This window comes from Gambusia affinis, linkage group LG15, assembly GCF_019740435.1.
Source record: "Gambusia affinis linkage group LG15, SWU_Gaff_1.0, whole genome shotgun sequence".
NCBI lineage: Eukaryota > Metazoa > Chordata > Actinopteri > Cyprinodontiformes > Poeciliidae > Gambusia > Gambusia affinis.
Window position 1 is genome coordinate 23,440,134 of NC_057882.1, and position 16,840 is coordinate 23,456,973.

Genomic DNA, 16,840 nt, shown 5'->3' on the forward strand with positions numbered 1-16,840 from the left:
ATCTGCTGTTGAACTGGATAATGAGTTTAATTTATGTCTCTTGTCAATGTGAATGGAGAATGCTGAAGAATTCTCAACTCTTCTGGACTTTCTGATGGAATTCAGTATGTTAAATAACAAACTTTGTTTTTCTGCTTTTTAGTTTTATCAAGTGTCAAAACCAGCAGCATAATTTCGTCAGAGAAAAACGCTCTGCCCATTTTTAAGTTGAATATTTCTTTCATTTTTAATAGAGTTCCCTTGGAACAGTTTCAGGATTCAAATAAAATCAACCTTAGCACCATCGTTTAGGACGTTAGCATCCCAAGTTGCTATTGACTTGTTTCCTCCCATAACACAGTTTTAATCTAATTAACCCCGGCGCACACAGCTGAATCAATAATTCCTGGAATGAGATGCAGTGGCAGGTTTCCTCTGAATGGCACCCTGGGTGAGCACTTCCATCTGTTGACCCCCAGCCAATTAAAACGCAGGAAATTATCTGTGTTTCTGTGGTGGGATAAAACACAGAGCAGTCTCAAACAAAGCACGTCTCGTCTAGTCTCCCTATTATCCACAGCAAATAGGGATACCTAGTTAACATACAGTGACATTTATTGCACATGCATAGAAGCAACAGGAAGTTTGTCCAGGGCATATTTAACCAAAACATTTAATTGTACAACTACTGAGTTGTGCAGTTAAAGTCTCCAACTCATTACAACTTCCATTTCAAAGCTCTATTCCTATTTAAAGTGTAGCTCTAAAGTCAACAAACTACATATTAATCAGAGTGAGAACTCAAAAAACTAGTGAACAACACATCAAGTTTTTTTCTCCACCGCATTTACATGTATTTTCATGTAAAATACATTAAAAGTTTAATGCTATCCTTTTTGAATCCTCCCCACTGATCCATGTTTTCCTGAATCTGCAACAATGTACGGAAGAGGATTAGGGCCACCGAAAAATAAAAAAGAATTCTGACTTTAAAGTCAGAATTCCGAGATTAAAGTCAGAATTCTGAGATTAAAGTCAGAATTCTGAGATTAAAGTCAGAATTCTGAGATTAAAGTCAGAATTCTGAGATTAAAGTCAGAATTCTGAGATTAAAGTCAGAATTCTTTTTTTTTTTTTTTCTTCTTCGGTGGCCTTAATCCTCTTCCGTAACAATGCACTTCAGAAGCCAGTATTTTTAAAAATCAGATAGAAAATCAAACAGGATTTGATCATACAGCAATCTGTAAATGAGAGGTAATGGTTGTGTCATGATCAGCAGAAATGAAAAGTAATTTGCTTCCTTGAAAGAGAAAGATAAATATCAGTTTACCCTGGTGAGAATGTGCAATAAAATACCAGTTCACATACTCAGACAATCAGTGCTGATTGTCACAATGTGAGGCATTTGAAGGCAAGACCCCTGACTCCTGTAATGGTCATGAAAATATGGCGACATACAGGATTATGAGTGTAACCTCGGAGCAGAATTTTGCTGATTTTCAGAACACCTTAAAATCAGGTATATTGGATGTGTTGACTGTGTTACGTTTCCCATTTAAACTCTGACTATATGTTGTGGGTTTTTGTTGATTTTCCCCCTCAATACACTTGCAGTGGCAGGTCTCCTCTGAATGGTAAATTCAGTTGGTATAGAGATACAACATGCAAAATTTAGAGATAAATTTAGATACAATAAAGAGATACAATATTGTGTACTCCTATGTGTGGAAAAAAATACTGTACATAACCAAGAGGCTATCACCACACTGAAGTATGATATCATGCTGTAGAGCATGATACCCTTTAGTTTTTGTTTTCAGCAGAAAAGAAAATAGTAGATGTATGGAGTTAATTGCAGATCAGTCTTGAAAGATTGCAAATAACTTTCTTTGGGTTGAAGGACTAACCGTAAACAGCCAGAGCCATAATAACATGATTTAGAGCTCAGTTTCTGAGGTCAAAAGAAAATTTGCATATGACTAGATGGGATAGAAATCTATATTGTGCAAGCATAAAATATTTGGTGAGTTCAAAATTTTCCGTAAACAAAAAAGATTCATAAAAAAATAATCACGTTTTGGGTATGCAACCTGGACCTTTTCAGTTTTCCTATAGCAGACAATGTTTGTGCATATCTGCCTGGAGTTGTATACAACACACGGACCAGTTGTTCAATTTGCAGAAATCCTCTCTGTATTTAATACTGGCCACCTACTAATCCTGGCTGGCAGATTGGAAGAGCATTTTTGACTGCACTCAGAATTAATCACATGGATTTCAGATTTTTCCTGGCAAATCTGAAAGACTATATCAGACATATGGTGAAACCTGTCAGCAACCTGTCACCCTTCAGTTTTACACAGAACTGAGCAGTAATAAAAAACATACAGAACTGGTGAATAGCAAAGTTATTATGACACCATGTCAAACCAAATTTGAAATGTCAAAAACTTTGCAATTTGGGGAAGATTTAAGAAAAACATTGTCACTAGATTTGACCCGTGTTATTTATGATTAAAAGAGAGACACTAAATAAGATAATGTTGACAACAATGGGCAATTTTGACTCTTTTATTATGTCTCACAAAAGATTGTTGGCCAATGATTGACAACATATTTTCATTAAATTTGTCCTTCAACAAATTTTTAACAATTGGGATAAGTTGACAAGTAATTATGCTTGAGAATATATGCTGGAAAAAAAAAGAAAAAGAAAAAAGCAGCATTTGTGAAGGCTGCAACTTAATTGTTCTGCCTTGATATATTTTTATTTATTTTTAAGATCTATACTAGTGAGCTCTGCACCTTGCAGTAACCTGTTGGAAAAAATACATAAGGAATGTTCAAATATTTAAAAAAAAATAGCTGAGGAGCAGTGGGTACAGCTGTGCTTCTTTTCTAAAGGGGAAAGCATCAAATGAAGAGAACCAAGCTCACTTTCCACTCAATTTGTGCAGAATGGTCAGTATTCTCTTCAGGAGTTTGTTAAAAGTTTGATTTATTTCCATCATAATAAATTTGAAAGAAGTTAAGACCTCAAACTCCTGCAGCAGGAGTTATAGAACACAACAGGCTAGAAGGGAAAGGAGAATGTACAGTATGCTTTCTATGTGTCCTTATTATAGTTATTGGTTTACAGTAATGGATGTGCATTTTAAGAATCTGTTTGTAGTCCTGTTATGAACATACATCTGAGGCTTCACAGTCAATAATAATAAAGCTTGCCTCTATTGATAAGACGATTTTGAAAATAAAAACCTGATTATTGTGATTAAAAGTTTGCTATGTTTCCAGCAGGTGTCACTATATCTATACGTTTTAACAGAGGAACAATTCATTGGACCCTTTAACACCACACAAAGCAGGCTGCTTTAAATTAGCTGGGTTCCTAAAATACAACACAAAGTAAATACATAAATATTTATTGCCATTTAAAATGCAAAAGTCTCAATTTGCTTGTGTTATTTTGGTAAAGAGTGAGTTGAAGATAAGTGCATTTTTAAAATTGCAAACGATGCCAAGGGGAGGAAGCCCTACTAGAAAATGCTGCCATACTGCTCCAACACCTGTTTACAGAACAGAAACCCTGCAGCGCTCAGGAGGAGATGTTTGCATATGCGTGGTTGAAGAAGTGCGTTTTGCATGCTTAAGTAAGGGTGTGATGCGTTTATCAAGAGGGAGCAGAAACATGTGCTTGAGTGCAACATCCTTGTGATGCAACTCAATCACCTCTTCTTAAGAAAGGACGGGGAAACTGTGCAGCCACCGAATTTCACAGAATCTGCCGTGTCTGCTCCACACAAACTCTTGGTGCCATCGTAGCACCTCTTCTACCTCAGAAATCTCAACGCGATAGACAGTAAAAATAAGAGCTGGCCCCTGCAGTGCCTTCATCCTTTTCCCCTTTTCCATCTGACACACACAGAGCAACAAAGACACAAAGCAACAAAGACACAGATGCTCTCCCAATCTCATGTAAACTCACACACATACACATACTGCCACTGTGTTGCTCCCTCATATTCTCATCCACTTTTATCGCTTCCAGTCATAGGCTCAGCACCAGCACAAGCTGATAAGCTTTTGGCACATGGGAGGCATCTATGTTCTGCAGGGTACCACCAAGAAAATAAGCAGCACTACATTGTAAAGGAATTGTAAATGAAACTCATGCTGTGATTGTTCATTGAGCGATTTGTTTAACTGTTGAGCTCCAGATTTTTTTGCACATGAATAGAATATACCGCCACAAAAAAATCAGACAACCTACTCAAATTTTAGCAGGGGAGAATTTGAAGTGTTACTTAAAACCAATGGGAAAAAAGCTAAATAGACAAATGGGAGACTTATATAAATATATGAGATTTATATATAAATCTTCAGTGAGTTTTTACAATCTGAAAACATGTCATCTGCTTACTGGCAAAGCCATATGATGTGTGAGAACATAGCCATGGGATGAAGTCTATATTTAGATTCACTTGTATAACTTTATGTGATTGCTGGGTTTTTTTCCCTGTTTTCTGTGGCTCATTATGAATGATTGTATCACTGAGGATAGCAGTGATGAGTGGCTTCATGCTATAAAATCATATGATCAAAAAAGGATGGAAAGAAAGGGGTTTGTATATATGTATATGACAGCACAATTAACACATCTAAATTGTGTGCTGACCACAATTAACTTAAAGCATCTAAGCACTATTGCCAAATAATATTAACAATGTCAGCAACAATAACTACTTTGTTGCACTAAATTTTAAATAAGCAACAGCATTGGATACCATTAGTTGTACATATTTACTGTTCTATTCACAAAATCAATACCAATTGCCTTAATATAATACCGTGTCTCTAAACCTTCTGACAATAGATTTGCAACAGTTTCCTAAAGCCTCTGGCACTTTTAAACAAGTTTAGAAATAAAATATGTTTTACATCTACAGCTGAGTAACACAAATATTCAGTCTGGGTTGTTGCTTTTAAATTTTTACATTGTCTTTTAGCAGAGTGAACACAAAACTCTGGAGATTCACAAAACTCTTCTGCAGTAACAATTTTTCCTGCAAGATTTATTAACATGTTAATGAGCTTGTTTCATAAAAATTCTACAAGCACTAAAGATTGTTATTGTTTATTATTGGTATCAAACTTGTTGGTATTCCACACATGCACCTTGATCCACAGAGACTTGTAAAGGAAAAAAAAGAAATACTTGTTCACTGTCAAACTCTGCAGCAGTGAAATGTGACCTTCTGTCCAATTTTGCTACTTTTGTGCCAGATTGTCGCATTTGCTTCTGCCAGGAGGAGAGTGTCAATATTTGCATGCATATGTATTTCAGGCTGTGTAACTTTGGTAGTGACATTGCCAAAAAAGAAGGTTGTTTTAAGCACTCCTAAAACTGAGGATAAAACAAAACCTGAAGAGACAAATTGGGATTTATAAAACAAAAATTAATTGCAGGAAGTGGTTTTAACATGGATTAATGGTGACTTTAGTAATACAACAAAATATGTGACCTCTGTTTGCATTTTGATTTTCAGTGCCACCTTTGCTCTACGTTTAGTCACATAATTTTCAGGAATATGATTAACTATTTAAATTGAAGAATGTTGACCTAGAAACGACCAATTGCTAATATGAACTTCAAATCTACGTGTGCATTGGATCAGAAATTTGTATTTATATTGTTCTTGACGCTGGTGCATTTCCAAACAGCTATTTATCAAATTAAGTTGCTTTTTTTTTCCAAGATGAAAATTTCACCTTCAGCCCCTTAATTTAATTAAAACTGTATTTTCATAAGTTTTTTCAAAAATGTAATATGAGTTTTACTAGAGACTCAGTCTTTAGGGGCTTTATAGTAAAAACAAACTGTAGCAAGAACAGAGATGCAGAAACACGTTAAAATTTTGCTTTCTAAGAGCTCCTGCCTTGAGGTTTTATCACACTGGATGGCCAGAGAGATGCTATTCTGTTAAAAATATGTGGAATGATTACGACCTCATAGAAGCGCAATATGAGTAGGAGGACCATAAACTATTAGGTCCCTTTGAAAATTACATTTCTCTGGCAGTGAGAGAGACAATCTTCTCCTCTATCAGCTGGAATGACTATCCTCAGCCCAGACATAATTGCATCTGGAACATTTCCTAACCCCAACAAAACCATTTAATATCAGAACATATTAAAACAAAACAAATGAAACAAAAAAATAATGAAAGCAAACATCTCCTAGTCTACAACTGTCCATTTCCATCGAACATGAAAGTTTAGTAGGTCATTATATTAATGTGACTCCCTAGGAAAGTTGTGGTTTACAGCATAAGATGGAGAAACTTTCAATCACTTATGACTAAAAATTAACTGAAACCTTGCAAGACTGAACTGTAAATTTTTTTTTTTTTACTTAATCACAAGAGCACCATTTAGACATTTGATTTTATCAATGTTATAAAAGATGACTTTTTGCAGAACCTGTTTTTTTTCACTTCACATCTTGTATTTTGGTTTGACTGAAAAGCTTTAGATTTTTAAATTTTTTTTGACAACTATACTGTTATGATGCTTTGTGACGAGGACATACATGCAGGAGGAATGGGTACATGTTGGCCGAGATGAGTAAAAAAACTTGAATGAACTTACAAGTACTTCAGAGTCCTTCAAAATACCAAAAGTGGTGAGGTCCCTTTGACACCACTTGTGAGGAAAGCTTGGGAGCAGAACCAGAGAAACTGGCAAGAAACTGAGGAAACTGTGAGATTAATGTACTGGAAAGGTGATTACTGCAACAACAAACAGTTAGGCTGAATAACAAAGTGAAAAGACGCTGATAAATCTAAAGACCTGAAAGAACAGCTGAAGAAGAAAGATTGAATGAGTAATCACAATATATAAACAAAATCAAACATAGGGATCAATGAATAATTACTAAGTAGTAAATAAAGCAGATTATCAAAACTCAATGCTCTACAAAAGTATAAAAAGGGGAAAAAATATCAAACAAAAGTGAAATTTCTTAGTGTACACTAATGCTATGTAAATAAAACAAATCAAATTAATGTCAAAAATCAAAAAGGAAAATAAATAGAACACCTCTCTGCTTTCTTGCCAAATTACAAAGTAAATATGTACCAGGAAACTAATGAAGACTGACTTTTGTTATGGTGGTTACATATAAAAATGTACAATTCCATCTAAAATCTCTTTACCCCAGACAGAGATCAATATTTAAATCAGGCATACAGACACTGAAAGAAGACCGAAACCATTTAGTAAAATGTGGCTGTCACATTCTACATACAAGTATATGCATACAATCTCTTAAGGGATTTAATCATTCACATTTTCTCTCACAGGGTCAGATGCCCTTGCATGGATGAATGTACGTATATGAATCACAGGATGGAGGGAAACCTCCCACACAGCAGTCTTCCACATGAGAGTCTGGCTGCCAGTCAGAGTCCTACACACTGTGCATCCCTGAGAGTCAGCAGAACTCTTCACTGCTGCGTCACATTAAAGGCAAGATGACCTGAGGGTGGTCGCTGCCTGCTTTGTCAGTCTGACAAAGCCTGTTTGGCCCTCTTCATCCTATTGCAAGGGCAATTTGCTATGTGTGACCTTTCAAAGGCCAACGCAATATGACAGGAGTTGTTAACATCTGAGGATCACCCAGGGGATTCTGAAGATACAGGTCATATTTACAGTTTTGGAGATTGCCTGTTTGTTATCTTTAAAGTAGACATCCCCTTCTGTTTCAGATGCTGGGGTGTCTGAAGTACATGAGGTTGATCATGTGTTAGCAGACTTTGTATTGCTGCACAGCAGTAAATGAATCTATAAGCCCCAGGAAGAAAGAAAAGATTAACAGTAAGAAAATAAGATTTGCATAAAGAATAGGTTGTTGACGCCCAGAAGTGTGAAGTTATTCTAACAGACCTAAGTATCCCTCCTTCTGTAATAATCTCATGGATAAAAATCATGTCAGTTATATGCCTTGTAGCTAAAACTCATAAAAACTGCTGCTGTAGCAAAGTTATCCAAACAAATAGTAAACGACTTAGAAACAGTCAAAAATGTCAACTACATTCTAACTGTGTGTTAGTTTAAAAATAGTCTTTAAACCTTATTTTACTGTGGCTTCTTTCTCACACACCATTGCCTGAGTGAATTTTTTATTTTTAATAATTTATTAATGACCACTCACAACAAGAAGGCTCGACATTTTCAGTACTGCTCTCATATCTTCCTTTTAGTATGGTTCTTAACTTCAGAATAACCTGAAAATGTCAGACTGTAAAAGTTTTACAAAAACTAGAAATTTAAAATTCATCAGAACAATCACAGCATCTCTGGAATACACAAGCTACATTTGTGGTAAAGAGTAAATGGACTGCATTTACATTACTTAGGGTATATAGATTCATTGGTCACACTAAATGCTGTCAGATGACAGACACTATTTACTAATTCATATGCCCACTATTAATACAAATAAGATATCAAGGACAATGGGCAACCAATACACATGAAGACTCAAATTCTAAATCTAGAGAATTCATATCAGGAAAATGAAGATAATGATTTCAAAACATAACTTGATTCCTTCCACTTTAGTCAAATGGACAAAATCATCCTTTTCACATCTCTACTCTGATTTTTTTAAACAGGTAGAAAGTTGAACCAAAAGGAGTTTTTAAACTGGCTTTTATCAATAAATAAGTCTGTATGTAAAGTTAAAGAAAGGGTGAAATCTTATCTAGCTTGATCTGTTGCTCTAACCACACAATTGTTAATGTTTGTATGTAAATATTAATCTTGTATCTCTAAATGCATGTGCTTCTCTAAGTTATTGATGGGAGTACTCCCACTTTCACTCCTTTTTGTTTATAATTTAGCTGTGACACTGTCTGTTGCTCTGTGTGGACGACTGTGGCAGCTAGCTCTGTACCACCGCTCTTGAATCGAGGATGTCAGAGAGAAGCGAGAAGCCTCTGGGGTTTAGCTTTCCACTCTGCACGCTGTGAATGCTGTTCTATTCTAGGAACCTGTCTGAAAACTGAAGGGAGCGCAGTTTCTGACATTCCTACCTCTGGTACAGCTGTTGTTTGGTTTTGGTTGGAGTGCAACAGGGGTAGGGGATTGGGGGTTGCAGAGGTGTGGAGACGGAGCAAAGAAGGGCAACAAAAGAGGCGACAGGATGAAAGAGAACGAAGCTGACCTGTTTGCCCTGGAGGCAATTATACAGCCAACCATGGACTTGTATAACAAGCTGGCAAGCTGGACAGTCAATCAGCCAGCCAGCCTGTTATCCATCAATCTAAAGGGAAAGCTATCTTGGTAAACAACTATCCAGCCTGGTAGAGCCAAACTTAAGTGAGTTGCTGTGATGCGGCAGGCTTTAGACTCTGACTGTGGCAGGTGTGTACCTCACTTTCATACTGCTGCCTGACCAGGGAATGCTAATGGAAAGTGGCGAGACAGGAGGTGTGAAGCCAGAGGCGCACTATTTTGATGGAAGCATGCGGTAGCTTTATATACAAATCAGAGACGCATGAGGAGCAACCCTAGCAAATGCTGGTGCTTTTGGGCTGTGGGTTAATTCCTGTTTACTCGAGGCCAGTTTCTCTCTGTCGTCTTGCAACAAGTTTGCATCACTCTAAGTGGAGCCCGATGGCTGTTGTACCAGTTCATTGTAAAAGCCTGATGCATTTAATTTTTATTTTTATTAAAGTTAAAACATTTAATTTTCTTTTGTGCAGATTTAGTCCTCAAGGGCCAATGTCCTGCCAGTTTTAGATGTAGCTCAGCTTTCTACTAAGCTGATTCAAATCGTGCAAATACTTTCGCATCGTATATTACAAAGTTTTTCAGAGGCCTGATGATGACCCATCATTTGATTCAGAGAAGAGAAGAGCTAAAACATGAAGAAGACAATCCTTTGAGGACTGACTTTGGATCCCATTGGGTTAAAAGAATCCTCCCAACTTATTGGTACTCAAGATAAAGATGTTGTTGAATTGGAGCTGCGTAAACGTACAGCGAAACACTTTGAAAAAGAAAACATTTATCTTTGTATATTTAATAATTTCTTAAAATTTCAAAAACAATAAATTAATACATAAATATATATATACGTAAAAGTAAGAAATGGTAATAACCATAATGTTGGAGAATTATGGCACCAGTCATCATATTTATGCATTCAGACAAAATATAACACTGGAAAGACACACCTCCACACACATACAAGTTAAACAAAATCATCTGCTTTTTGCTCATGAATACCATTTCTCATAGCTAATGTAGTTATTATGTACACACTCTTGCTGATTTGTCTGTTAGTAAAAGAAAAAAATTGTACTTTTCCTCGAGCACCAAGTGAGAAGATGAGTCATCTGACAGAACATCAGCTGTTCCATACAATGCCGTTTTCCACCCTCATCACTTTTATTAACAATGTAAGAAAGTAGAAAGACTGCTCTCCTCTATAACCAGATGGTGATAATAATGACCCTCCACTTTAATAACATGACAGACTGACAGTCCTTAATGAGCCATTCTTTGTCTGGACAGATTAGATGAGGTCTTCTGCATGAACAAGTGTGTTTTAAAAGAGTTTGTTAAATTGAGCAAACCTCTCTGAAAGGCTATTTAATCAACCTTGGAAGATGGTGGTGGGTTTTTTTGTGCGTGTGTGTGTGTGTGACCATAAGCCGTGTCTTCTACAAAGAGGTGACATGACAGCCTGTAATATTACTTGATTACTGATTGTCACTGTGTGAAGGTGTGGGCAAGAGGTGAGACTTTACCTTAAGGGCAAACCTTTGGAGATGGATGAATTCAACTTTGCTTAAAGGATTGCAGTAACTTTAAAAATACTCCTGAGGAACGCATTTCGTGCTGAATATATTTCAGATTTTGGAAGCACAAAATTCTAGTAATTTAGATAAAATATGTATTTTTAACATATTAAGATATGCAGGTTAAAGCAGGTAATGCTTGGTCACTAAATACTAATAAGGGTTTTTAGATATCATTGAGTCTAATGCATGTTTCTTGATTATGATGATGTTATTTTCTCTACTCCAAAATACACATAATAAATAAATACATATATCAATAGCATGATTGAAATAGTTATTTAATCTGCTGCTATTTTTTACATTAAATATCTAAATCTTACATAAACTTACCAGTAATTTTAACAAGAGTAACTATAAAAGAAAATTCTAGGATAGTCACAACTAAGTTTTGAGAAACTAATCATAAGGTTATATGAGAGAAACAAATACATTTTATGGTATTGTCACGTAAATGCTGCTAAATTAACAAATAAATGTCTATAGAGTTTAGGAAAGTCACCACAAGGTCAACTGAAAACTCTGGGAAAGTAAGATCTGGAAAAATAACATTCTATTTAATAAAAGGTCTGGGAAAGTAACTGGTAATTTCCATAAAAACTCCAGGAGAGAAACCACAAAGTTCTAGAAATGCAACAAGTATACTTTATGACAGTTTGGTTTGAGTAATCATTAGGTTCAATAAGAAACCTGGAAAAATAAGTGTCATGGAAGTAAATAAATCCCTTTAGGAAAATTCTGAAGGGTACTTGATAGATTCCACAGAGATTGCAGGAAAGTATCAAGTATATTTTTTATGGAAGTGCTTGTGATTTTTAAAATCATTGTAGGGAATTAAAGGCTGTAGTATGTGTGCTTTTATGTGAAGCTGATGAAGCTAAAGTCTTATCTGAAAAAAAAAAAAAAGCAAACTGAATCCCTGGAGACCACACCTTGAAATTTACAGGATTTATAGCATTTGTTGTTGATATTAGGACCAGGTACCACAGAACACCTTGATCTGATGACCTAATTTCATTTCTGATTACCTAATATATTTTATTTAAATATATAAGGTATATTTATAAATAAACTATATTTTATTTATAGATATAAATAAAAAAATATATATATATTTATTTATTTTAGTAACTTAAAGTTTTTCTGAACATCAGGTAAGACTTTATCTAACATTTATATTAAAAGGTATTATCTTGGATAAAGTCTCTGTGGTCCATTGTGTGTCGTTTACTCCAGGGTAAGTCAAGTGGGAACAGAATGAATCATTTTTCACTAGGCCTGTGCCTCTTACTAGATGTGGAGGGAGCCCAGAAAATCAATGCGTGTAATAGAAGAAAAAATAAAGTCATGGAAGAGGAAGTAACGCTCTGCCATCGGTTCTTCAGGTAATCCTGACAGAGGGGCTCTTTGTTCAACCAGGTCTGTCAGTTGGAGGCAAATAATTTTAATAATATATTATGCTGCAAGGTTTGATAAATATGTCCTCTAATCCTCCTGAATTATAACTAGTTTTTACTCTTTCTGAAAATATGATAGTGTGTGATTAAGCTGTATATTGTTCCTGAAGTGTTTCCAATTATTGGAGTGGAGTAGCATGAAAAATGTGGGTGAACTGAGGCAGAACATTACAAAACAGCTCATTGTCAGCAATGTGCCCCTGATGTTTCAGTGATTTTAAGGTTCCAGGTTCCTTCAGGTGTTGTTTTCTATCAGCTACATCAACTTTATGTATCTATCAGATGAATGTATTGCGTTGTTTGGATCTGTAGAACATTATTTTGTCAGTCATGGTGAATATTAAGATTAAAATACAAGTGCATTAGGTTATTTTTCTACTTCTTAAGAATACTTGAAGTGATTCATTAAAGCTCCCCATAACATCACACCTAATCCTTCTACAACAATTCAGAGAAAGATTTCCCATGTGCTTACAAAGCAAGGGAGATTAACTTTCAGCTGTTGCAATCTTTCTAATGCATCCAGTACTAGGGATGGAAGCGCGACACATTCCTCAGATCAGTTTTATTGTCTTGTTCATCACCTTAATGTACTTGTGTTGGGTTAATTCTAGCGCAGCGGGGGTAATGAGTGTTTGATGTGCCACAATCAATTTTTCTCCTTACACCAGACTGCAGGAAAACTCCCAGAACACTTAGCTTGAATGGAAGAAGGATTAAGTTAGTTTATGTTTATCTTTATAGCACATTTCAGCAACAAGATGGTTCAAAGTGCTTTTCATGAGAAAAACAACTGACACACACACAAAACAAATTCATTTTGTCAAATGCCATAATCAGAATTATCAAGAGTAATCATCATCAAATATACATCAAACATATTGATTAGTGTTCCAGTTATTATTATCAAAGATAACTCTAAGCACATGGATTTTAGACTTGATTTAAATAAAAACTCAGTTTTAGCTCCTTTGCAGTTTTCAGTATTTCTGTAGTCTGCAGTCCACTGGGATCTTCACACACTTCCAGCTATCCAGTTAAGGGAGAAATGGAAAAATATCACCTGGTTTGCCCATTAGTTTTGATTTCTGCTGCCGCATTCAGATGGTAGGGTAAGAATTTGGCATAGATAACATGAATGCATGGATCAGTTATGTTATGTTAATGAGTAGGTGGCATTGTAATGGTGTGTGAGAGGTTTTCCCTCTTTGAATCACTATTGCCAAGAGAGCAATATTTAAATGCCAAAGCATTGCTGCGTGCCTGGTGAAGGAAACAAGCAGAAAGGGAGATGCACAGATACAAGGCAAAAAAGACAGAAGAAAAGAAAAAAGGATGAAAAGAAGGAAGGAATAAACTTACTTAGTCCATCCAAAATAGATGCATTAAACATAATGTAATACTTTTAGTGTAGCCCTGCTCTAAAAATAGGAGCTGCTGATGAAAATTCATCACATGAATGTGACATTTTATGCTCGAAGGTATCCATGCAGTCTCAATCTGTTCCCATAAATTTGCATACAGATGTTTCATGATGGCAGGAGCAGTTAGGAGGCAAGAAGAGGAAGCTTGTGATTGCAAAGTTAGCCTGACCACAAAGTTTTGGCTTCAAAGGCACACCTGTTTAAGTGAACCAGATCTCTAATGCAGTAGACCCAATCACAGTTTACATAAACAAAACTGCTTGATAAGTGAAGACAGTAACATAAATAAGGAATGAAAGCAAAAGTGTGGTAAAAATGATTTTATTTATGTTAGAAATATTGAGATATTATAGAATTTGAAGTTAGTTATTTTCCTCCAAACTTTAAAACTGGAAACATTTAAATATTTTTAAATGCACATTTTTCTTGCAGCTTTTACTGCAAAACATTATGAAATCAGTCTTATTCTAGCACCAAACAGAAGCTTTGCATGAATATATTTTGCTGAATTAACTGATAAGCATTTTGGAAGGAAGTTTAAAACTATGCAAGTTTAAAATGAAGAACTCTGCAAGGAAACATTTTAATAAAAGGATTCTCTCAAGTTTATTTTAAAAGTTTTTAATCATCAACTGGCACATGGTGTCCTGATTTTAAAATGAAGAGCAACAAAAGAAGAATCTAACACTCATATAGTCTCATATAATTATATTTTTGCATGCCTTCATAGTTTTTCCTCTCTTTGAATGCAAAACCATTTTTATTTATCACAAAATTCCAAAGCAGGTCTGCCAGATATTTTTATTACCTTCATTTATTTCTAAAGGCTTCCATTAACGTATAACAAAACTGAGCATTTTAAGATGGAAGCTTCAATTTGTATTAATAATTGAAGCTTCCCACAGAAACACATTTCAATCAAAATATATTCCTAAACTTTGTTATTTTAGCATTAATTAGGAAGACTTGAACTTTTTCTTGTAAAGGTTGCAATTGTAAACATTAGAGATTCATCAGGATGAAAAAGCAAAAACATCAATTTATAATGTTAAACAGTTGAAACTGAGGTTTCACGTTAAAATGTTTCTGTTTCTATAATAAGAAAGAACAATAATGAGCAAAACCTCAAAGACTTTATCACTTATTAAAAGAAAAGAAGTTTAGGAAAAAATAAAAAACTTGGAGGCAGAATTATAAAAACTGATCAAACAGAAAAACTATCAAATTATATCTTGTGAAAAGTACAGAAAAAAATTAGAAGCAAATACTTCAAAGCTAGTGATCCATCAAAACGAATTGGAAGTTTGTTGTGGCTTGGGGGCAAACAGCCACAAGTGAAACTGAAACTGGGACTATTTTTAATAAAAAAAGATGGCAGAACAAGAAAAGCAAATATAGTACTATATACACACATTTCATGACGTCTTTAAGGCAAATGTACCAAAAACATAATCACCAAAGAAAATTCAAAGTTTTATAAAAAATATTGTTAGAGTTAATCATCCAATTTCATCTGAGTCTGGTTCAAATAAAAGCCAGACTTCCAGTCACAGCTGAAGGATACTAGTGTAAATGTGAAACAGTGTTTGATTTAAACAGCTTTACAATCCAACAATAACCATCGACCTGCACGGTTCAAATACACTCTACCTCCAGCTTCATAACAAACATTTTAACATCTGAACAAAAGAGGTTTTTTTCTACTTCCTACTCATGATAAAATAAGCTATAGAAAAGTTTCATTTTTCTTTGTGGTATGAAAAACAGGAACAGTAATAGGCACCTTCTCTGCATGACTGACCAAGAGCACTTTTCTGTTGCAGTAATCACCCTCTCACTCTCAGCTTTCTGATTTTCTCCAATTCATCAGGTTTTCTACCACTATTCAGATGGATATAATGGTGAGCCAGTTAACAGTATGTAAGACATTGCGATCAGCAGGTCATTTGTCTATATATATATATATATATATATATATATATATATATATATATATATATATATATATATATATATATATATATATATATATATATATATATATATATATATATATATATATATATATATATATCATGCCAAGTTGGGCGTGACTAGCATAGTCCACCCCTAACGATGTACAAAGAATGAGTTAATGAGTGAAACTGAAATATAAGACTATCTTATCTTTTTTTTCCAGCCCAACAACCATTTCCAGTTTTCTTTAAAGTCTGATCTGCTGATTGTGACTTTGAATCATTAAAATGCATATTTTGTGGAAACCAGGTGAGTCAGCGGCAGAGCGACTGCACCATATACAGCGGCTTTAATTCCTGGCCCATGGCCATTTAATACATGTCCTCCCCTTCTCTCTCTGCTCTTCTTCCTGCCAAGCTGCTGATGAATAAAGCCCAGTAGTGTCAATAAAACCATAAAAATACTAAAATGTTTACAAAAAATATTGGTGTGTTCTCCGTGTACTGAAATGTCAGATATTTCGAGTTCCCAGATGGGCAATACAACATAAGGGGCCCTGAAATCAGAATGCAAACTGGAGAAGTGAGTGGTTACAGATCTACGGACATGCAACTGAGCTGTTATGTCAGTTCATGATCCGATTTGAAACTAATCAAATGCACTATATAGCTATTCAGTTCAATTTAGTTCATTCATACAGAGCCAGTTCACAACACATATTGGTAATAAAATAGAAAAAAAAGGGATGGAGTTTCCTTGGTAGACATTACAATAGAAAATGTAAGGATTGCTAGACGTTTCTGACTCATACATCACCTAATAGCAAACAAGCCTTCACTAAGAGTCTTAAAAGATTGAAGTTCATAGAAAAGGCATGTGCGTTTTTTTGTTGGAAAGAAAAAACAAAGCAGTGAACCCAAAGAGTACTATTCCCACTATCATGGGTCAGAAGACTACAGTATGTAAACAGCAGAACCAGAAATAAGGAATATATTGGCTTCGTGGGAACAAAAACAACCCTACTTGGCCTTTTGTATATTTAGATCCCCCAACTAAACGCTGACTTGAGACACAAAGTGAAAAGGGGTTGAGAACAGGCTGACAGAAAACAATGTTATGTAAAAGTTCAAACCCAAGACGTAAATCCCATGAGGAG

General features: G+C 35.2%; 1 long non-coding RNA gene across 1 annotated transcript; it reads left to right on the forward strand.

The window, feature by feature from the left end:
- The first annotated feature begins 7,357 nt into the window (after positions 1-7,357).
- On the forward strand, positions 7,358-12,172 carry LOC122845165. The gene is made up of 3 exons (XR_006372980.1): positions 7,358-7,678; positions 7,746-7,854; positions 12,084-12,172. It is a non-coding gene; the product is annotated as an uncharacterized LOC122845165 (long non-coding RNA).
- Positions 12,173-16,840: the final 4,668 nt, after the last annotated feature.